This window comes from Ovis canadensis, chromosome 1 (assembly GCF_042477335.2).
Source record: "Ovis canadensis isolate MfBH-ARS-UI-01 breed Bighorn chromosome 1, ARS-UI_OviCan_v2, whole genome shotgun sequence".
Classification (NCBI taxonomy): domain Eukaryota; kingdom Metazoa; phylum Chordata; class Mammalia; order Artiodactyla; family Bovidae; genus Ovis; species Ovis canadensis.
In genome coordinates, this window is record NC_091245.1 from 126,851,525 (window position 1) to 126,875,511 (window position 23,987).

The 23,987-nt window shown below is 44.9% G+C and overlaps 1 protein-coding gene and 1 pseudogene across 1 annotated transcript in view; one reads left to right on the plus strand and one right to left on the minus strand.

Annotated features, from left to right (window-relative positions):
- Positions 1–23,987, plus strand: part of TIAM1 (TIAM Rac1 associated GEF 1) — a 464,008-nt gene that overhangs the window by 104,482 nt on the left and 335,539 nt on the right. The gene's annotated exons all lie outside the window — the stretch shown is intronic.
- LOC138418321 (small nuclear ribonucleoprotein G pseudogene) lies at positions 5,997–6,220 on the minus strand (annotated as a pseudogene).

A 23,987-nucleotide genomic window follows, 5' to 3' on the forward strand; every position in this document is an offset into this window, starting at 1 on the left:
AAGAACGGGGCAGAAAGAACACTGTGAGGAGAGAGGAACCCCTCTGGCTTGGTGCCTTGAATGCATAACAGAATTCACGTTATGAATTTTCGAGAGTATGGTCTGTGGTGAAAGGCTGAAGGCAAGAGGCATTAGGAGATGAGGGTGGCAGAGGGTGAGATGGTCAGATAGCATCACCAACTCAGTGGACATGACTTTGAGCAAACTCCGGGAGATAGTGAAGGACAGAGGAGCCTGGTGGGCTGTAGTCTGTGGGGTCGCAAAGAGCTGGATGTGGCGGAGCAACTGAACAACAACAGGAAGTCTGTGGCACGCTGCAACCCCTGGAGGTCAGGGTAGAAGCAGACTGCCACCGGGAGAAGCAGTGGCCTGTGCTGGGGAGGCCTCCAGGTGACCCCGCAGGGAAGAAACCAGGGGATGAATGCCCCTTCCTTCCTTCTCTCTCCTGGCACCTGCTCTCCTGGTACCTCCCAAGGGGCCAGAGGGCCCGGGAGCCTGGCTGATGCCTGTCATCGAGGTCACCCCAGTCTTCCCGGGTGGCTTGGGTGGTAAAGAATCCACCTGCAATGCAGGAGACCCGGGTTCGATCCCTGGGTTGGGAAGATCTCCCTGGAGAAGAGAATGGCAACCCACTCCCATATTCTTGCCTGAAAAAATCCCCTAGACAGAGGAGCCTGTGGGTGATGGTCCACGGGGTCACAAAGAGCCAGACGCAACTAAGGCTTTCACCTCACTTTACTCTTAGGACACAGAACGAGTGGAAGAAGATGGGGAGTAATATAAAGGGTAACCAGAGGATATTTAGTTTGTTGCCCTTCAGATTTTTTTTTTTAAATTAGAGTATGATGGCTTTACAAGGTTGTGTCAGCTTCTGCTGTACAACTGAAGGAATAAGCTGTATGTATACATGACTGTGTGGATCACAATAAACTGTGGAAGATTCTGAAAGAGATGGGAATACCAGACCACCTGACCTGCCTCTTGAGAAACCTGTATGCAGGTCAGGAAGCAACAGTTAGAACCGGACATGGAACAACAGACTGGTTCCAAATAGGAAAAGGAGTATGTCAAGGCTGTATATTGTCACCCTGCTTATGTAACTTCTATGCAGATACATCATGAGAGACGCTGGGCTGGAAGAAGCACAAGCTGGAATCAAGATTGCTGGGAGAAATGTCAACCTCAGATATGCAGATGACACCATCCTTATGGCAGAAAGTGAAGAGGAGCTAAAAAGCCTCTTGATGAAAGTGAAAGAGGAGAGTGAAAAAGGTGGCTTAAAATTCAACATTCAGAAAACAAAGATCATGGCATCCGGTCCCATCACTTCATGGGAAATAGATGGGGAAACAGTGGAAACAGTGTCAGACTTTATTTTTTTGGGCTCCAAAATCACTGCAGATGGTGACTGCAGCCATGAAATTAAAAGACGCTTACTCTTTGGAAGAAAAGTTATGACCAACCTAGATAGCATATTCAAAAGCAGAGGCATTACTTTGCCAACTAAGGTCCTTCTAGACAAGGCTATGGTTTTTCCTGTGGTCATTTATGGATGTGAGAGTTGGACTGTGAAGAAGGCTGAGCGCCGAAGAATTGATGCTTTTGAACTGTGGTGTTGGAGAAAACTCTTCAGAATTCCTTGGACTGCAAGGAGATCTAACCAGTCCATCCTAAAGGAGACCATTCCTGGGTGTTCACTGGAAGGACTGATGTTGAAGCTGACACTCTCATTTGAAAAGACCCTGATGCTGGGAGGGATTGAGGGCAGGAGGAGAAGGGGACGACAGAGGATGAGATGGCTGGATGGCATCACTGACTCGATGGACGTGAGTCTGAGTGAACTCCAGGAGTTGTTGATGGACAGGGAGGCCTGGCGTGCTGCGATTCATGGGGTTGCAAAGAGTCGGACACGACTGAGCGACTGAACTGAACTGAAATGATACGTATATACTCTGCCTCTTGGACCTCCCTCCAACCCCCACCCTCATCCCATTAATCTAGGTCATCACAGAGCACCCTGTGCTTTATAGCAGGTTCCTCCTAGCTATCTGTTTTACACCTGGTAAATAACTTACCCTGTAGATGGTACTTTCGAGAGAGCAGGAAGTGGCTCTGTCATCCGTGAACACTCTCCCTGGGGATTGGGCATCTTGGAAAATTGCTGAGCTCGTGCTATGGAGGTTTTGTAATCCTGTTAGGGATTGGAAGCTTCCTGCTCTTTTCAGATGCTTTGAAATGCAGTCATTTATTTTTCCTCTATTTTATTTGTATGCCTGTTATTACAGAGAGTGAATGTCTGACTCTTTGCAACCCCATGGACTGTAGCCCTCAAGGCTGCTTTAAAAGGCTTATTTTGCCTCATGATGATGAAGCAGTCTGCTTCAGCGTCACAGAGGATTGCCTATCAATTACTCACGAGGCATTATTTTTGAAGGTAGTTTCCCCCTATCTTAAGATAGCTTGATGTATAGAAATGAGCATTTCTGGAGTTGACAAGCAGAGAGATTATATGAAGAAGCAACTGCGAAATTAAAAAGTGTCATGCATTGTTATGAGGCTGTGGGTGTAAGTGATGTCACCAAGCTTGGATCTGGGCAGTCTGGGATTAAAGAGCAGACTTGGCTCCTCCGAGTTCTGTTTTTGTCTGGATCTGGACCTTGGTCCCTGTCCTGTCTTTTGTCTGCCTAGTCCCATTTTAGCAAGAATCTGAAGTCAGTCTACAAAGGAACGTGGGGCCACCCGCCCCGCTTTGGTGTGAGATCATCCTCAATATCTGGTCACCCAGGGCTGCCTTCAGCAAAAAATCCTATGGCTTGTTTGTTTAATGGGCATCTCCCTACCTGGATGTCTCCTCTTAGTAATTTTCTGACTACTGACCACCTCGCTCTGTTTGCTGTGAATCCTCAGCTGTCTTTGTTACATTCTGAGTTGAGCCTCATCTCCCTCCTATTTTACAATAGCTCTGAAAAAAGTCTGTCTTACCATTTTAACAAGCATCAGAGTAGTTTTTTTTCTTAAACTTTACCCACTAGAAACGCTTGAAATTGCTCCGGATCATCTGAAGGACCTCTGGTCCAACCTCACCCAGTGTCGAGACCCACAGGGAGCTCACTTTGAGGGGTTCAGCACCTCCAGACAGCAATCGAGGAGCCCGATTCACTCCCTTGGGGGCTGGTTTTCATTGTTGAGAAGCTCTGCCTCCATTTCAGGCTCAAAGTCTGTCTTCGCTTTTACTCATTGACCTCAATTCTGCCTTTTTGTAAAACCTGATCTCTCCATTAAGTGAATAGTTTAGCTTCTTAAATTGAACCATCTTAATGAAGGTAATTTTAAGCAGTGTCTATGTTGCCCTTCTTGCTTTCTTTAGCAGGACTCTGAACCTGTATGAGCCTGCACTGCCAACTCTGGGGTATGGTTCCTTGTAGAAGGCTACGATAGGCTGATGCCCTGGGGTTTTGCTGTGTGGACTCTGTCTTTGTCTTATGAACTCTTGCACTGCCCCGCTTCTTCTCTTCTAAGTCTCTTGCTTCTTTTCTTTGGAGTTAGCTCTTTCTGATGCCTTGTTTGATACAGTTTTATAAATGATGTGCTTCTTTTTCTCTCATGGAATAAAATGCATGGGCTTTGTGAAAGCTATTTATCACTCAGAAGTCTTTTTTTAAAATTTCTAGATTGATAGCTGCTTTCCAGATGTTAACATTATCAGAAGCCTGACCTCCACATGGTATATATGCTCTGAAGGACCTTCTAGGTCCATTAAGGATACATAAATATATTAGTCTTTTAAATTTACCTATCATTTAGCCCTAAGTCTGTCTCTCATATGTATTGATTTTCACCCTCTTTTCTTTCTCCATCACTCCATTCATGGGTATATTTGAAAAGCAGTGACTTCTGCAGGATCAAAACAACCAGATTTGTGAAAGAAGAATTTCAGGATGAGGATTTAAAAGGAGAATCAGATTTATTTATACATATTTCAATATGACTCTCCGAAAAGATAGGAATTCTTTTTGTTAAAAAGCAACACAATACTATTATTACACATAAAAAATGAACAGTGACTCATTTCTTAATATCACTGAATATTCATGTTCAGATTTCTCTGATTGTCTAAGAAATATCTTTTCACAGTTAGTTAAAAATACCTTAGAGCAACCGAGGGATTTAAACAAAGTCCACAGAGTGCATTTGGTTGATGTCTCTTAAATCTCTCTCTCTCTTTTGGCTATGCTAGGTCTTCATTGCGGCAGGTGTTTCTCTAGTTGTGGTGAGCCAGCTTAGTTGCTCCAAGGCTTGTGGGATCTTAGTTCCTTGACCATGGATCGAACCCTTGTCCCCTCCTTTGGAATGTGAATTCTTAACCACTGGACCACCAGGAAGTCCTTGAAGTCTCTTTTAATACTCAGGTTTCGTGTCCCTCTCTTGTCCTGTCTTGTGATATATTTGGTCAAAGCAGCTAGATCTTTTGAGTCTTTTGAATCTGGATCTATGTGGCTTCTTACAGTGTAGATTTTATTGCCCCCATTCTGGTGTTGTCATTTAACATGTTTCATTGTCCCCAAAGTGTCCTGTAAACTAAAGCCTTGCTCAGATTTAGGTTCAAATTTTGGGTCCAGAATAGTTGATACATGATAGCATAACATATTCTGTCACCCATTTTGGAAGACCAGCCGTATGGTAGGGTAGAAGCTAATTCAGTGAGGGGGGAACTCTTGTAGCTTGAGAACAAGGGTTGCTGAGAGATTCCTACCTCGTGTATCGAGATTTGAATTTGGTCTTGAAAATACTCTTGAGTATGAGGGGCTGTGCTCAATGTCTTGGTGGGTAGTTTCAGATCTACCTGCTGTCTTTAATTATTCCTGCCATTTCTTTCTTTCTTTTTTTAAAAAAATATTTATTTATTTTACTTATTTGACTACACCATGCCTTAGTTGTGCAGTGTGCGGGATCTTCAGCTGCGACGTACGAACTCATTTGCAGCACGTGATCTCTAGTTCCCTGACCAGGGATGGAACCCAGGCCCCTGCATTGGGAGTGTGAAGTCTTGGCCACTGGACCACCAGGGAAGTCCCTTCCTGCCGTTTCTTACAAGAGCGCCTTAAGCGTGCTCTGTCTCACCCCCCTTTCTTATAGCGCAATGAGGATGACAACAGGAGGAGGTGAAATCACAGCCCGCGATACTGTTTTTGTAAATAAATTGTGCTGGAACACAGCCATGCCTGTTTTTTAATGGATTGTTGGTATTTGCTTTAGTGCTGCAACGGCAGCGTTGAGCATTGGCCTGAACAAAGCTTGAACTATTTACTGTTTGGCCCTTTACAAAAAGAAAGTTTGCTGACCTCTGGGCTGGAAGGAAAGCAGAGGAGAAGGCTTTAGCCTATGGATCAAACAAAAATAATTCCTCATCACTGAAATGTCACTCAGCCTTAGTACCTGTGAATGTGAAATTCCATGGCTCACAGATTTTAAGTGGTTAAAATAATTTTATTTTTTTTTGTTCATTTTTCTAACCGTTAGATGACATCATCCTTCTACTTATTTGGAAATCTAATTCAACATGGGTGGGTTTGCATTAAAGAGTGGTGTGATTTTACCGGGTAGATAATTGATTATTAATAATCTCTGCATTCAGCATTTGACTCTTGATTTGTTATGCTTTCTTTCTTTCTTCCTTAGCTAGTATAAAGCTTTCTCTTCTACCAATGTACTCTTTTGTGGTTTGTTTTGCCTTTGTATGAGGAAGAATTCTGTATCCTTTCAGCAAATGTCTCATGTTAAAAGTTTTCAAAATAAGTAGACTTGCATTTTTTCCCTTAAATGGAACTCAGCTAGTTTTATCTAAGCTATTCCTTTTTTTTTGATGATTATAAGAATTTATTTAACAAAAAAGTTCAGTAAGAATGTACGCCACCCATTTTTCATCATAGTAAAATATGGAGAGGTGATGCATGAAAGTAATTGATTTCTCTGGTGAACACAGCCATGGTCCACACTCATTCCAGGGCTTCTAACGTGAAGACTCTATCTCCTCCTATTGCCACCACTCATTATTGCTCTGTTGCTCACTATTGGCCATCTCCACACAGTCATCTATCACAAGATACATAAAGGGATCAAATCCTCACAATATTCCTTGGGCATGTCTGCCACCATTTAATTTCACTGATAACTTCTTGTCCATAAGTTTCTTCAAGTGGGGAGGGCGAGCTTTGCTCATGTTGTCTACTTGGTGAGCTCAAAGTTGCCTCTCTAAGCTATTCCTTTTGTGTTTTGGCTATATTGTATGCTACATTATTACGGATGGCTTTGAAATTCTTTGTGTAAAAAAAAAAAAAGGAAATAGATTTAAAATACAAAGGAGTTTTTTTTTCCCCTTCATTTCATCTTAACATATTAAAAACCAGAGTGTAATTATTAAAAATGAAGAAAAGAATTAAAACAATAAAATTGCTTAGCATAACTCCTGTTTCATAATACATTTGGAAATAATTGGTATCATAATGTGTAATTATCAATCCTTCTTTGAAGTGTGAAGCTTAAGCTTGGGTGGGCAGGGAACCTTTTAGGAAGTGGTGATATCTGAATTAGTTCCTACAATAGCACTTCTGAATCTGTGCAGATTGTAGCATCTTGCCTGCCTTTTTAAGTGCTGTGTGTGTGTGTGTGTGTGGTAGAGAGAGATACTTACTAGAGGAAGGGTTAGGACAGAGAGTCCTCTAATGCTTTACCATAAGCCTCCTACTGCCTTGTTGATTAGGGAGAAGAGGAGAGAGAAACTCTTTAATATGGGCTGTGGCTTTAGCTCAGATCACAGGGTACTTTCCTGGGGAGTTGATATAGACCAGGTAGAGGACCTTTTTGCCCAGGTGGTGGACCTGCCACTAACCCCAGGATGGTTGGCCTGGGGTTTATGTTTCAATAAGGCTGAGAAACCTCCTTAGCTTTTCTAGAACCATCCCCTAATGTGGCCTGGAGGGTCGTATTGCTGAGATGGCCAGAGATGAGTCCAAGAGGAAGCACCACCAGGAAAAATAGGGGAAGGTGTTGGATTCCCAGACTCAGAGCCTAGACCTCAGTTTCCCTGTGGCTGGGCAGTTAGTTCCCCGAGGATTGGGAGATGAGATCATACAAAGACTGAAATAAGGGCATTGGGAGAGAACATTCCAGGCAGACCTGAGCTTTTAAAATTTATTTATTTTTATTGAAGTACAGTTGATTTACAATGTTGTGCCAATCCTTGCTGTAGGGCAAACTGTCCAGCACAGTGACTCAGCTATACACAAATAGACATTCTTTTTTAAAATATTCTTTTCTATGATGATTTATCACAAGATATTGACTAGAGTTCTCTGTGCTATATGATAGGAAGGCCCTTGCTGTTTATTCATCCTATATGTAATTTTATATCTGCTAATCCCAGATGGATGTGAGAGTTGAACCATAAAGAAGGCTGAGTGTCAAAGAGTTGATGTTTTCCAATTATGGTGCTGGAGAAGACTCTTGAGAGTCCCTTGGACTGCAAGGAGATCCAACCAGTCCATCCTAAAGGAAATCAGTCCTGAATATTAATTGAAAGGACTGATGTTGAAGCTGAAACTCCAATACTCTGGCCACCTGATGCAAAGAGCTGACTCATTGGAAAAGACCCTGACGCTGGGAAAGGTTGAAGGGCAGGAAGAGAAGGGGATGACAGAGGATGAGATGGTTGGATGGCATCACCTACTCAGTGGACATGAGTTTGAGCAAACTCCAGGAGATGGTGAAGGACAGGAAAGCCTGGTGTGCTTCAGTCCATGGGGTCGCAAAGACTCAAATACCACTTAGGGACTAAACAGCAACAACAATCCCCAACTCCCACTCGAGTCCCCCTTGGCAACTACAAATCTGTTCTCTGCTAGAGCTAAGCTTTTATTTGCTCCTCCTTTCCCGCCATATCTAGGCTTCTTCTCAGACCTGTGGTGGTGGTGGGTGCTGTTCACCGCACTTGGTGCTGAATACCTGAGGCCCAGCTTGTTGGGAGAGGTTAGCTCTGTAAAGAGGCTGAGGTCAAAACAGTCACCCCAGAGCTCATCTTTTGAAAGAGTTACCTTGGAGGTACGGGTCTGAGGGGGCAGCACTGCCCAGTATACTTAATTTGAAGGGGACTCCTGCTGTTCAGACATTTGGGTCTTCCCTGGTAGCCCAGACGGTAAAGCGTCTGCCTGTAATGCGGGAGACCTGGGTTTGATCCCTGGGTCGGGAAGACCCTTGGAGAAGGAAATGGCACCCAGTACTCTTGCCTGGAAAATTCCATGGATGGAGGAGCCTGGTAGGCTACAGTCCATGGGGTCGCAAAGAGTTGGACATGACTGAGCAACTTCACTGGTTCACTGGTTTTTGAAAATAGCTTTTAGAGTCTGGAGTGTATTGTTTGAAATATCTTCATCAATAGCTCTTTTTCCCTTTATTTGGATGGCTTTAGTTTTTATTAAAATTCTTTCTTAAAAATGCTTTTTCTTATTAAAAATTTTTTTTTCAGTAAAGATTCAAATGTTGCCTTCCTGAGCAAGCCTCCCTGAGAATTGAATATGAAGTAGCAGCCCCTCGTTATATACTTTGCCCATTCCATCAGCAACCCCTGTCTCACTGCTCTGGTCTCATGATAGAATGAGGGCCCTCAGAATTTTTTCATTCACTGGCGCGTTCTTTACCTGTCCTTCCCAAGGTCACCGGTGGCCCATGACCTCAGTCAGAGACTGCCATACCCCTCATTCAGAGACGAGTCTGCTATGCAGGGGGATTCTTCAGGTAGAGAGTGTCTTATAAATAGTTTTCCAAGGTGACTACATTGAGGGAATATTTGAGATTCAGAAAGATGTGTTCTGTCCTATCTCAGTGACCAAACTAAACCAAGACAGCTTCCTTATCCAATCTTAAAAGAAAAAATTAAAAAACTATTTATTTATTTATTTGACTGCACTGGCTTTTAGTTGAGGCATGTGGGATCTAGTTCCTTGACCAGGGATCTAAACCAGGATCCCCTGCACTGGGAATGAGAGTTCTTAGCTGCTGGACCATCAGGGAAATCCCTCCATATCAGATCTTGTGTGTTGGTGTGATCCGAATCATGGAGGCTTAGATAGGGGGCCGCTAAGTCGCTTCAGTCATGTCGGCTGTGTTTGATCCCATAGACATCAGCCCACCAGGCTCCCCCGTCCCTGGGATTCTCCAGGCAAGAACACTGGAGTGGGTTGCCATTTCTTTCTCCAATGCATGCAAGTGAAAGGTGAAAGTGAAGGTGCTCAGTCGCGTCATGGACTGCAGCCCAACAGGCTCCTCCGGCCATGGGATTTTCCAGGCAAGAGTACTGGAGTGGGGTGCCATTGCCTTCTCCAGGCAGAGTTCTCTAGGGGCTCCTATCTCTCCTGTGAGCTCCCTGCTGGAGCCTGAACGTAGTGCGTCTGTCCTAGGCTGGTCAGAGAGCTTGGCAGGGAGCCCTGGTTATTTCCCTGGTCAGGGAACTAGATCCTGCATCCTTCAACCATGTCGAGGCACAGTCAGATAAATAAATTTAAAAAGTGATCCAGTAGGAAAATGGTTCTGAAGAATTTATTTACAGGGTAGCAATGGAGAAACAGACATAGAAAATAGAATTATGGACAATGGGAGAAGGGAGGAGAGGGTGAGATGTATGGAAAGAGTAACATGGAAACTTACATTACCATATGTAAAATAGATAGCCACTGGGAATTTACTGTATGGCTCAGGAAACTCAAACAGGGGCTCTGTATCAACCTAGAGGGGTGGGATGGGGGGAGATGGAAGGGAGGTTCAAAAGGGAGGGGACATATGTTTACCTAAGGCTGATTCATGGTGATTCATGAGGTTTGACAGAAAACAACAAAATTCTGTAAAGCAATTATCCTTCAATTAAAAAAGAGTGAACCAGGAGGAAATTAGGGGGTGGAGGTCAGAGAAAGGGCGGACAGAGGAGTGCTTTAAACGGTGTGGCCATTGAATGGAAATGGGAAAATGGTGAGAAAAACAGCGTAAAGGAAATAAAAAGAGGAAGAAAAGGGGAATTCCTGATGAAGGAACCAAAGAATTCAGTCAACCCACTGCAGTGTGTGGATCCTGCTTGTATGTTGATTTGAATGGACTAACTCTGTGTGTGTGTGTGTGTGTGTGTGTGTATAAATAAGATTGAATAGTTCAATTGGATTATGGGTCCATGGGGATGATGTCCTCATAAGACAACTTTCCATAGTAAGTTAAATGGCAGGTTGATCGATTTCAGCAAATTATTAACTTCTTTGCAATGACAAAAACTATAAATAGCATGAACCATGTGTTATTTGAACATCTTACCTTCGGGAGTGTCTTCTGAGCCCTGCAGGCTCTCTCTAGTTTGCTGAGCTGTGGGAAGGGGCGCTGGGGGGAGTTGTCCTTAGCAGTTGGGCTGGCAGGCTGCCTTTCTGTGGGCACTGGGCTGCTGGACTCCACCAGGTCCCCCCCTTCTGTGTGCCAGCAGAGACCCTGCAGTGTCCCTGGGGAGCTGTGGTGCCTCTGGGAAGGAAACCCAAGGGCCTTCCTCCCTGATTGTCCCTCCATCCCTCCTGCTCCCTCCCAGAAATGGTCTGTGGGCCAGCTTATTTTTTTTTCCCCATGTACATTTCACTATTAAAATATTATGTAAGTAACATATGCTCTTTGTAAAAGCCATGCGGAGTGTTAATAGAAATGAACGTTCTTGTCCTTCACTCTTTCCCATTTCATTGACTTCATCACCTTTTCCAGAAATGTATAAATACTTATTTGCTTCTTTGGGACTTTTTATTTTGTACTGGGATATTGCTGATTAACAGTGTTGTGATAGTTTCAGGGAAACAGTGACGGCACCCAGCCACACATGTACATGTATCCATTCTCCCCCAAACCCTCCCTCCCATCCAGGCTGCCACATAATATTGAACGGAGTTGCATGTGTTATACAGTAGGTCCTTGATGGTTATCCATTTTAAATACAGCAGCGTGTACATGACCTTCCCACACTCCCTAACTGTCTGTTCGCCCTGGCAACCAAAACTTCATTTTCCAAGTCTGGGAGTTTCTTTCGGTTTTGTAAGTAAGTTAATCTGCAGAAATACTTAACATTTATAATAAAATGATGAGGATCCTTTTGGTCTTTTGGGGTTATTACCAGCATGTTAGAGTTTTATCTCTTTAATTTTTTAAAATGCAAATTTTTTTTAAAGCAGTCTCAGAAAGTTGGGAGTTTAGCCTGAAATAATTTTATTTCCTCCACCCCACCTTCCAATCAATTTTTTTTTTTGCTCTTGTTCTCATAGTATCCTTTATAAGCCAAAGCATCTAATTCCAAATGAGATGTTGCATTCTGTTGTCATGTTTCCGAGTGCCTGTTCTGAGCTATGTCTTGTTCTAAACTCTGGAAATGTATATCAGGAAAAAGTAGAGATGAAAATCTGTCTTTTTGGAGCTTCTAGCAGGGGAGACAGAAAGACAGTAAACGTAAGAAACACTAAACCTTATAGAATGTTAGAAGGGGATAAACACTATAGGTAAAAGCAGCGTGCAAGGTCATTGGGGTACCGTCTAAAATACGTTGGTCAGGACTTGTTTGATGAGAAGGGGCTTTTGGGCAAACACTGAAAGGAAGTGTGTGTCTAGAACATTCTGGAAGAAATAATAAGAACCAGTGCCAAGGCTTTGAGGAGGGGGTAACCCTGTGAGTCTGAGCAGGGAGGCCCGGGGGCCAGGGCACTCAGTCTTTGTAGGCCAGTTAATGTCCCCCTCCTGTTTTTTGAGTGGACCCCTTTAAAAAATGTATATATATTTTCATAGTCTGTTTATTTAGAATTACAATTATTAAGAATAAAAGATTTATGCACTTCTTAATTAACGTAACAATTCAGCTAAATATAAGCTCTGCACTAAAGTTCTGCAGTGCCACAAGATGAGCAAAAAATATGGAAGCATTTTTAAGCTCTCCAAAAATTTCAAATGGAGAGTAATCTTGTTTCAGTTTTATTACATCAATACATTAGCATATACCAAGTTTCATTTTATGAGACGTCTAAAAGAATCAAACCCACTTCTACAGCTATATTTTAAACTCCAAATCTGAAAGCCATTTATGATACTTGGACTTTGTAATATTCTAAATTAAAACTCAGAGACTCCAAATGCACCCTTGATGGAAATGTCTGCATTCTGCTATCGCTCTTTCACTTGAAGACTTTTCCTTGGTCCCCCCTTTTGTTATATGTCTTGACGTTCCCCATCGAAGTTCTGCTGTCCTGAGGAGTGAGGAGAGAGATTTTGGACTATGATTTTGTTCCTCCACCTGGCCACTTCCTGTCTGACTCTGCTTTCACTTGCCCCGGTCCATCTGTTTTCCCCTGCTTGCTTATTGGTTTTTGCTTCGCCTTTCTTAGCACTTTCTGCCTTTGAGAATTTTATCCACCTGCCCTCCCCCAGTAGTGCTTACCCTGGAGCAGGTATTATTCTAAGTGCTGAACAGTTATTAATTTAATCATAAGTAGCAACCTTGGATGATAGGTACTCTTATTTCTTTTTTAAACTTTATGAATGAGGAAATTGAAATACAGAGTGAATACAGAAATCACAGAGCTAGGAAGAGGTGGGGCTCAGCCCCAGGCCATTTGGTACAAGCACGTGGGCTCTTATCCACCCTGTGATGGACTTATGTCCACACCTGATCTCTCTACTGATCTTCAGCCCAGTTGCTCCAGTTTCCGGGGCATTCACAACAAACCCCCACAAATTTAGGGTCTTAATACACACTTGTGTTCTCACAGTCCTGTGAGTCAGGAGTCAACGTGCACTTGAGTGGGTCTTACAAGGCTATTCCCTGGTGGCTCAGGTGGTAGAGTCTGCCTGCAATGCACGAGACCCGCTTTTGATCCCTGGGTTGGGAAAATCCCTTGGAGAAGGGAATTGCTACCCACTCCAGTACTCTGGGAAAATTCCATGGATGGAGGAGCCTGGTAGGCTACAGTCCATGGGATCGCAGAGTCGGACACGACTGAGCAGCTTCACTGGCTCCCGTATTCTTGCCTGGAGAATCCCATGGACAGAGGAGCCTGGCCGGCTACAGTCCATGAGGCGGCAAAGAGTCGGATGCGACCGAGTGGCGAGCACAGTTTGGCAAGGCTGGCATCAAGGCTGCACTCTCATCTAAGATGGGGAAGAAACTGCCCCGAGCTCTTCCCTGTGCTGCAGAATTCGTTTATTTCCTCTCAATTGTGGGATGGAGCAGCCTGCATTGCTACAGGCGTCAGCTGGAGGTCACTCAGTGCCCAGGGGTTGCCCTCTGTCCCCACCATGCGGCCCCCTCCTCAGGCAGCTCGAAACCTGGAGAGCTTTCTTCTCAAAGGCCCAGCCTGCTAAGGTCTTCGGAATGAACTGTCGTCAGTGGGGGGCATCCCAGCACCTTTGCTCTCATATTCCATTGGTCAAAGTCCAGTTACAGGCTCCGCCCACAGTGGAGGGGAGGGGCTGGCACAGGGGTGAGGGTGTTTGGGGCCTCACTGTGAGGAAAGTTCTCCCCGAAGCCAGAACTCACCATTTTGCAGGTAACTGTTAGTGTGGGCACTAGTCTCCCAGCCACCGATTTTCAGTCTGAGTGTTAACACTGACACCTCTTTTTCTTTGTCCTTTTCATTTCTCCCTCTGTGTCTGTGACACACACACACACACACACACACACTCACACACACACACACACACACACACACTCTCTCTCTCTCTCTCTCTCTCTGGTATTTCATTTCTCATAGAGTCTGGTGTATGCCTAATTGTCCAACGTGTTCCTGAAGAGCAAGTTGCTTCGCTGTCTCATTTTCTGAGGATGTCTGTCTTGTTTTCACCCTGTGCATTCAGAGTGTGTCTGTCCCTCTTATAATGTCCTCAGCTCCCCTTTTCCATTCTTTTCAAACAGATTCCACCTCACCCGTTTGCCCCACAGCCACGAGCCCCCCGATCACTCCTTTCTCTGAGCCCTACTTAATGCCTAGTGTTTACCACCCCGGCTTTGTGTCGGATTCCTCAAGGTCACTTGAATTGGATTAGTCAACTATGGATAGATTTGGCAAAGGTCCCTGTTCACAGAGCATATATATATTTTTTATTAAAGTAATGTGGGGTGAATTATCTGAATTTAAAACTGCATGAGAAAAATATGCTCTATTAAATCATGCATGCTGTCTGTTTGGCAGTCACCGGGTGCGCCTGTCCCTTTGGCTGGCTCCGCCTGGGGTTGGGTACCCCAGATATCAGCAGGCATGATGCATGGGCAGCGCCAGGATGCCTGTGGCCCAGTCGACTGGCTGCGCCTGCTGCTCCAGGCCTGATTTATGCTTACCTCGGAGCTACAAATCACCGTGTGGTATAACACAGATGACAAGGCCTGTCTTAGCTTGTGGGGCCTCAGCCCTATCCATCTTGTGGGAACTTTTTTCCTCTTAACTTCTCAGTTTGGCTTCTTAACTTAATTGACTGCTGGATGGATTAGGTGCTGTTCAACGATGTCTGAGGCCCACCAGGACTCTTTTGATGGACTCTCTAAGGGGAAGAGATAGTCCTCTCCCCCTGGTCCTGCTGTGGGTCAACACTCTTCTTTGTTAGGGTCTTTTGTCTGCTCTGTGCTCTGCACACATTCTTAAGCCCTGGGAAGCAACATGCAGAGAGAAAGCACCAGTCCTGCCTTGAAGAAACTTAGATCTGGGCGGCAAGTAGGGTGCCTGTGAGAAAAAGCCACTCTTCCTAACAGGGGGTCTAGAGGAAGGACCTCCGTGGTTACGTGGGGACCCAGGAGACACGTGGGAGGAGTATCTTGGACTCGCTTTTCTGGAATAGGAGAGAGGCTCTGGTTGCTTGTGTTAGGGAAGGCCTGTATGTGCCTCTTTGAAAGGAGGTGGTCTGGGAGGATTCCAGTTCGTTGGGTTGGATATGGAGTTGGGTTTATATTCTGGGAGGGAGGGAGTCGCGTCCTCCGCCTTCCCTCCTCCTCCACCGCCAGTGGGCAAAAGGGCAGTGTTGCTCCCCGCGGGCCAGGGCGTCCTGCCTTCCACAGCGGCTTTCCCCACGGGCATCTCCTCTCATCATCTCATAAATTCTTCGGAGGGAGCAGGCTGGTTGTGTGGTTGCTGCCTGATTCCAGACTGGTGGCGCAGAGGGAGTCCCGGGCCCCATGCACATTCCCTCTCTTTTTTTACAGCCCGCCAGATATTTGCTTTTCTGCCTAATCCAATTATGCCCGGGTGTGGGCATCTTTTGCCCAGTCTTGGTCAGTTGGCAGGGAGCGCTTCTGGTACTTTTATATAGTAGGTTGCCCTGATGCCAAACCCAGTACTACCGAAGAAAGAAAAGGGAGTTGTGTTGTAACAACTGCCTGGCAGTTTTCACGGTGGAGGTAGCTGGTATTTTTCTGTGGAATTGTTGTGGAGGGAACTAGCAGTCAATTAAGAAGCAAAGCAAAATAACAGCTACTACTTTTTTAAAACCTACTATGTCCAGCCTTGGACTGAGTCCTTAACATCATTGCTTCCTGGAGTGTTCAGAACAGTCTGGGCAGGTGAATGCTCTTGGCTCACTTGCTATTACAGATGGAAAAACCAAGGCCAGGTGAGGTCACGTACCTTGGTCACAGGGGTTTTTCAGAGTAAAAGTCAGGGGACTTACCTGGGTAGAGCTGGAAAACTCGTGCCCAAAACTTGGGTGTCCAGCCCCTCTTGTAGAAGGTGTCCGTGTCTTCTCAGATTCCTGGGCCACACGGAAGTTGCAGACTGAGGTCAGAGGCGGAGTTGAGGGTGAGTTTATAAAACACCTCCACCATTGGCCCCTGTTTTGGGGCTTCTCCACTTTGCATTTCTAGCTTAGATTCTGTCCTTGAATCTTGGCCAGCGTCGATGTTTTAGGAGTTACCAGTGTTTCTCATGGGTTTATGTTGGATCCTGTTGACACTTGAGTGTTGCGATGGTTACTCTTATGTGACATCTTGACTGGGCTACATGTTTATTTATTTATTTATTTATTTATTTATTTATTTTGGGCTCTGCTGGGTCTTCACTGTTGTAGGTGTGGGCTTTCTCTAGTTGCAGCAGTGGGGCCATTTCTTTTGGGCTGTGCTGGGTCTTCACTGCTGTAGGTGTGGGCAGCAGTGGGGCCCACTCTCTAGTTGTGCTGCACAGGCCTCCATTGTGGTGCCTTCTCTTGTTGTGGAACACGGGCTCTAGGGCACGCAAGCTTCAGTAGTTGCAGCCCATGGGCTCAGCTGCCCTGCCACAGATGGAATCGTCCCTGACTGGGGAGTGAACCTGTGTCCCCTGCATTGGCAGGAGGATTCTCAACCTCTGGATCACCAGGGAAGTCCTTTTTTTTTTTTTTTTTTTCAGCCATGCTGCATGGTTTGTGGGATTTTAGTTCCCCAGGCAAGGACTGAACCCAGGCCCTTGGCAGTGAGAATGCGCAGTCCTAACCATTGGACCACCAGGGAATTCCCTCTGAGGATGTTTCTGAATGAAGCAGACTGCTCTACCCAGTGTGGGTGGGCCTTGTCTAACCAGTCAAAGGCCTAAATGTACCAGCAAGCTGATGCTCTCGCCATAAAGGGAGAATGCCTCCTGCTTGGCTTTGCCACCGCGCTGGGACACTGGCCTCCCCGTCTGCCTTTGACCTTGGGCCGGAGCTATACCCTCAGCGCTCTTTGGTCTTCAGCTTGCCGCTTGCAGACCTTGCAGTTGTCAGCTTTCACAATTGCAGGTGGACCAGTTCCTCACACAGTCTCCCTGTGTGTCTCTCTGTGTATCTGTCTGTAGAGACACTGCAGTTGCTGAGGGTCTGGGTTTCCTTTAATTGTAAATATAGACAACTTCCAGAAAGGCAAAGGGAAGCTTAACATCTGCTTCGTTTGCCAGAGGCATATATGTGTGTGTGAGTGTGTGTGTGTGTGTGTGTGTGAGTGTGTGTGTGTGTGTTCTTCCTGCGTCTCTCGGGAACTCGGCCCGACATAAGTGCCCGACCCGGGTCTCTGCCTGTCTCCGTACTTGTCAGATCAGCAGCCATCTGGCTACAGCTCCTGTCTGAGCCGTAGTCTTTACTTCTGTTTGGTTTCCTTTGTTCTTTATCTCTGAACTCACAGCTCAGTTTTTAACACAGGCAGCTCCTTCTTACAGTCTTCCTCCTTTCCCAGTAATTTTTCACTGACTTAAGGAGAACTTCTTCTGCCTTGGTCTACGTTCTTCCTTTTCTCTGCCTTTTCCCAATCATTGTCTCTTCTTTCCTCCCCACTCCTTGCTTTCCCTTCTTACTGTTATCCTAGCTAGGATCCAAAATGACCTGAAGAACCGTGGTTCGTGAGGTCCAGGGCAGTATTGATATCTTTAGTTTTAACATGAAATTCTTCATAACAAACAAATCCACCAGTCTCTCAAGTCCAGTCTGGAATTTCCAAGAATGTCTCCAGCCACCCTGTCTTTTTTCTTTTTCTTTAAATTAAATCTAGTTTTTTTTTAAACATCAGGTTTTATGCTGAATAAATGGTTTCCTTTCGAACGGAACTGTTTTGCTTTGATTTTACTGCAGGGTTTGCCGCTTTTCCGTTCCTTGTGTTTGTTCTCATTGAAGACGAGCACTGGTTGTAGTTTGGGTTGAAAAGGCTTGTGCACTGGTGGAGAGTGGCCGGGATGCCGCCGTGGGGCCCTTCACTGTCTCATTACCCGATTGTGGTCAGGGACGGCCTCCCATTGCTCCGCTGTCTCATTTCCCGACTGTGGGCAGTGATGGCCTCCCATTGCTCCGCTGGGCTGCTCTGCATTTCTTTGCCGTTTCCTTTGCCTTCTTGGCACCTTTCTGATTCATACTTCTTTATGCCCTGGTCTTCACCCAGTAATACCCAGACAGTTGCAGTCCTGTGTGGCCCTTGTGCACCATGAAAGCCAGGGTGCAGACCAGAGGCCTGGTGAGCTCTCTGAGAGTGAGCATGGGACAGAAGTGGGGCATGTCACCTCTGCCCTTTGAACGGGCGTCTGCATCATGAGAGATGGTAGAGCCAGACCTCACATAGTGGTTTTCAGTAGATAATAGCACCAGAGGTTGCTTCTAATTGTCAGCTGCAGAAATTTCTGCTAAAGGCTGAGTTAAATAATACGCACTGCACCCAAACCACCCTCCCCCAAACCCCAACTAGAAGTGCAACTAACAAAACCCCCAGTCTCCCCTTTCTTCCCAGCTTCCCTAAGACTGTGTTCCTCTCCCTGTATCAGGAGGGCTAGATGATAAATTCTCAGTGGGTGTATTCTGACTCAGGAAGCAATGGATGGTAGTCTTAAATTAATTCTTGGAGTTTACAAGAATCTGGGATATCCTATGTCTCCTCTGAAGAGAACAGGCTTTCAGACGTTGCCAGGAGTTTGAGTGTCTGAGATCTTAGCCAGGTAGGCTGTGGTGGGGCAGCCTTTGTGACAATAGCCAGAATTCTGTGCAGTTGCTAAGGGCCTGAGTTTCTTTTAATTGCGAATGTAGCCAACTTCCGGAATGACAAGGGGGAAGCTTTACGTCTTGATTTGTCAGATTATTTTCCACAAAACTTAATGTTGCACGAAGGAGTCTTTTTGGAGTGAGCACTGTACCTCCTTCAGCAAAACCCAAATGTAGTAAGAAAGAACTGTGGTTAAAGAACCTTCTAGAAGACTTGTACTACCCGGAGTAAAGTTTATCATGGTGTTACAGAATGTGAAATCCAGCAGGGTATAGCGGTAAAATGAACTCAAGCTTTTCTGGATACAGATTAAGAAACTGAGGCCCTGGATTAAGTGTTTTGCTCAAAGATTCATTCATCACCATCATCACCGTAGACCGTCTCTCACTTTAGCCTGTGACATTTGTTTGGTGTTACATCCCATATGCCGCGTGACATTTCCCATGGAAATGATACCTGTTTACTGTCAATAAAATTGTCTACAGCAGAAGCGGTAGTTGTGTTTGCATCCTCTTATTCTTAGAAAGGATTGCTGACATATTTCTTTTATTGTTGCATTTTTAATGGCAGTCTCCAGTTCATTCAGATATTAGATCATCATTTATCCGAGGTCTTGATAAATAGCCCAGCCTCTTTTTCCTCCAGCTGACAAATTTCACTTCTGTGCGTTTGGGGAATGTAAATATGAAATTAATATTGCAGCAATTAGTCATCTATTCTGAATTTTTCCCTTGTAAATTCCCAGAACATAAGCATGAAATAAATTCATTAATCCAAATCCCTCATGCTTTTAAAACCATTGTGGCATTGTAGATACTTCCATTCATCCTCTGAAATTTAATGCAATAAGGAAGTTAGTGGAAACCTACCTTTATTAATATTTGTAAGTCAGGCAGCTGTATATTCCTTAGCTGCCTATGAGCAGGCTGACTCAGCACGATGCTTTTCAGTGACGGGAAAGCCAATGCAAACTCTAAATCATAGCCTGTTTTTCAGAGAGTGTGAAAAGTTGTTTGATCACTCCTGTTGTCATTTTCTTGGGAGAGCTTGTCTTCAGTGCTGTCCTTATAAACACAGGCCCCACTGCTGGGAGCTAAAGAGGTTAGAATTGACTTTCATGAAATTTTTCACTTAATGAAATCTCATCAATTTCTATCCTTCCAGGTATTTAAGTTTGCGACTGAGGAGGGTCCAGGGATGAGGAAGTTATGGACTGTGCCTTCTCTTTGTCTGTAGGGAGGCTGCACTCCATGAAGTCCAGCTCTTATGAAATATGCTCTAAATGACTGGCATGGGAGTTGGCGCTATCTGATGTTCTGTGTTACATAACTGGTCAGGTTTATGTTGCCTGCAATGCAATCCAAACTGGGATTTGCCAGAGGGGTGGGGATCCTCTTAGCTGACTTGAGATCGAAGACTTGGAAAACCAGAATAATTCAAGGGTCGTAAAACCATGTTTATAAAATATGATTCTTTTGATTCCAAATAAACATATCAGAAATGATACTTCAGATGCTAAAAGAGATTCACAGCTTGGACCACAGGCATCTCAGATCTGGGGATTTTATTCCAACAATTGGGCCAGTGGGGAAAGTGAGATTTCTTCCAAGGGGGCATTTGAATGGGGCTTGATGATCAAGTAGGGCTTCAAGAAGCAGATTTGCCAGGTCAGGCAAGAGAGGCTAGACGAAGGAGTGAACTGAAGGAATATTAACTAAACCCTGCCTTGAGTTTGTTTGTTTGTTTGTTTTCAGAATTTTTCAGATTGGAAGAATTTTTTCTTTTTGCTTCAACACTATTTTATTTTTTTTTACTTTACAGTACTGTATTGGTTTTGCCATACATCAATTTGACCCCTCTGGGTCTCGGTTGCTGCGTGTGGGCTTTCTCTAGTTGTGGAAGCCGGGGGTTGCTGTCTAGTCGCAGTGTGGGAGCGTCTCACTGCGGTGGTTTCCCCAGTTGCAGAGCATGGGCTCTCGGATATGTGGGCTTCAACAGCTGCATGGTGCAGGCTTCAGTCCTTGCGGCACGTGGGCTTAGTTGCCGTGGTATGTGATATCTTCCCGGACCAGTGTTCGAATCTGTGTCTCCTGCGTTGGCAGGGGCATTCTCCACCACCGGGCCCCTAGGGAAGTCCTGCCGGATTATTTTTTAAAAAATCTCTTTCCGAATAACCAGGTCCTTTGTTTAAGCGTGAATAGACTCTGAACCCAGTTCTAAACAGTGTTTGGGACCATGGGGACATCTTTGCATCTCTAAGGCAGTTGTTTTTTGGGGAAAAGTTTGCCTACCCCTCTTCCTGTAGTTTTATAATGTCTGGGGAATTGGCCCTGAGTTCTCTCTTCATTATTTCTTGCCTGTTACTAGCTAGCAGGTCTTAATTATTCCCAATGACTGCAGGCAGCTGGGGAATCTGACAGGCCTGGCCATGCCCCTCGTTAGGCTTTTCGGTAACCCATTCCTTCCCAGCCTTTTTTTCTTTAGTTTTTCAGAGTTTGAGCTGTGAAAGGAAAGATGAGAGACTGTATTTTCTCTATTTTAGGCAGGGATGCTTTCTGTTTACATTGCTCCAGGATCATTAAAAGTTTGTTTCAATCTTGGATAAAGTATATGTATAGAGATACCTTTGAACTTGTTATTTAGTTATTATTTCATTGAAACACAGGATCAAACCTGGAGACAGATCTCTTGGAGACTTCTAGTCCTGGCTCTTTCCAGTATTTGCCTGTATGGCCTGGTGCAGAGTATCTCTCCTGTGGCTTATTTTCTGAGATTGGTAAAGTGCAGAATTCCAAGACCTTCCATTGACAAAGCCTCTCTCCTTGACCAAAGTTTAGTCAGGCTCCTCTGAGCCCTCTTTTCAGCTAGGAATCGTCTTTGGCCTCTGGTTCTCTTTTTGGCCAGCTGGGCCCAGTCTTAGCGAAATATCCTGCTCATTTATCCCCTACCCTTGATATCTGACCACTCTTGATATCTGATCAAATTCCTCATCCCCTACCTTTGATGTCTGTATCCTTGGCCTGTCTTTAGCAAGAATCCTGTTAGGCAAGTTTGGCAAGAATCCCCCTACTCTTGATATTTCCTCTTAGTAATTTTATATCCACTGGACTTCCTCACCCTACACCCTGGCCATAAATCCCCACTTGTCCTCCTTGCATTCAGGATTGAACTTGATCTCTGTCTTCTGTTATTATACCCTTACCATAATAGTCTTGAATTAGGTCTTTCTTACTGTTGTAAAAAGTGTCAGAATAAACTTTTTCTTTAACAAGGTTCTGGATTCTCATCCTGTTAATGTCTAAGAGGGAACTCTTTGCCTTAGCTAAGACCCTGGCTCCTTCCTTATTGTGGCTGTGCTGTCTCCATCAGTACCTTCCACATTGTCACCTGAGTCAAGTCATGGAAGGGCAAAAAGCCTGAAGGCTCATCTCTTCACTCACTCACGTTCCACTGGCTAGGATCAAGTCACATGGTCACATTTCTCTTCCAAGGAGAGCAATATAAACCAGAGGCAATATAAGCCTGAGGGAAAGAGAATGAATTTATGGAACGACAACCCATGAATCTGCATTTTAAACACTTTGCATGTAATTCTGATGTAGGGGGATACTTGGATCACACTTTGAGAAATGCTTTCTACAATTGTTGCTAAATGTTCCCCAGCCCTGATAGTCTATGCTTCTCTTGTGCTGGGAGAAGAGTTTTCATGGGAGAAGAGTTTTTTTTTTCCTTTTTACAAGGCCAAAAAAATAAATGCAAGCAAGTGAAAAGGGGAGTTGAACAATAGTAATCGATTTTTCTGCCTGTATTCTAGGTTTGGAAATGCATGTTGACCTGTTCAGATCAACTGATTTTGTCATCCCTTCTTCCCAGTGGCCCCACAAACATCTTGTTGCAGCTCTTCCGCTTCATGGAACACACCAGGGTGTTTCCCTGTAATACTTTATTACATGGGAGTTCCCAGGTGGCTCGGTGATAAAGAACTTGCCTGCCAATGCAGGGTTCGCTCCCTGTTTTGGGAAGAGCCCCTGGAGGAGGAAATGGCAACCCACAGCAGTATTCTTGCCTAGGAAATCCCATGGACAGAGGAGCCTGGTGGGCTACAGTCCATGGAGTCCCAAGAGTTTGACATGACTTAGCGACTAGACAACAACAAGCCCCTTAGATAATGGGGTGCTGGGGACCAGAATGCAGAGTGCAAGAGCTATGCCTGCTTTCCTTATGAGCTAGCGACAGTGGATGGCTTGTCTCTTTAAACCCACTGAAGACATTTGTTTCAGTTCAGTTCATTTGCTCAGTTGTGTCTGACTCTTTGTGACCCCATGGACTGCACCATGCCAGGCCTCCCTGTCCATCACCAACTCCTGGAGTTCACTCAAACTCATGTCCATTGAATCGAGGATGCCATCCAACCACCTCATTCTCTGTCGTCCCCTTCTCCTCCTGTCTTCAATCTTTCCCAGCATCAGGGTTTTTTCCAGTGAGTCAGCTCTTCACATCAGGTGGCCAAAGTATTGGAGTTTCAGCTTCAGCGTAAGTCCTTCCAGTGAACACCCAGGATTGATTTCCTTTAGGATGGACTGGTTGGATCTCCTTGCAGTCCAAGGGACTCGTAAGAGTCTCCTCCAACACCACAGTTCAAAAGCATCAGTTCTTCGGCGCTCAGCTTTCTTTATAGTCCAACTCTCACACCCATACATGACCACTGGAAAAACCATAGCCTTGACTAGATGGACATTAGGGTTGTCCTAATCTCTTCTGATTAGACTGGGACCATGAAAACTCTGACAGGGTCTGCTCTTGACTTGGTCCTTTATGTTGTGAGTTTTAAAAAGACCAAGGATTTGGGTTTATTTTATGTCATAAATTATACTAAAAGCAGACATGGGGTTAGGGAAAGAAAGCATAGTGATCAGTTTTACTTAACTCCGCCCAGTTAGTGGAGTGAGAAGAGACATTTGGATCTGCATGAGATATGCTTTGAGCAAGTTGCAATTGTAAAGAGAAACTGGATTGTGAGTACAAAGGCTTTGGGTAGTACTTTTTGAGGTTTCTAATTTCTCAACATCATCAGTTGCTAAGTTACAGGCAAATATGAGAGAGGCTAGTGGCTACCTTCTAGTTTGAATTCAATACTGAAAATGATATCAGACTTCTTAGGTGGCACAGGTGATAAAGAATCCACCTGTCAGTGCAGGAGAAAGAAGAGATGCAAGTTCGGTCCATGGGTCGGGAAGATCCCGTGGAGGAGGAAATGGCAACCCACTCCAGTATTCTTGCCTGGAGAATCCTGTGGACACTAGAGCCTGGTGGGCTACAGTCTAAGAGGATCACTGTGAGCTGGACATGACTGAATGCATGCGTGCACACACACACACACCCCAAGCAATATCAACTAAGAAAACCTTAGTATATGGCCTTTGTTGTGATCTTATTTCCTCACCCTAACAACACGAGGAGGTTTTACCAGATGCAGGAAACAGAA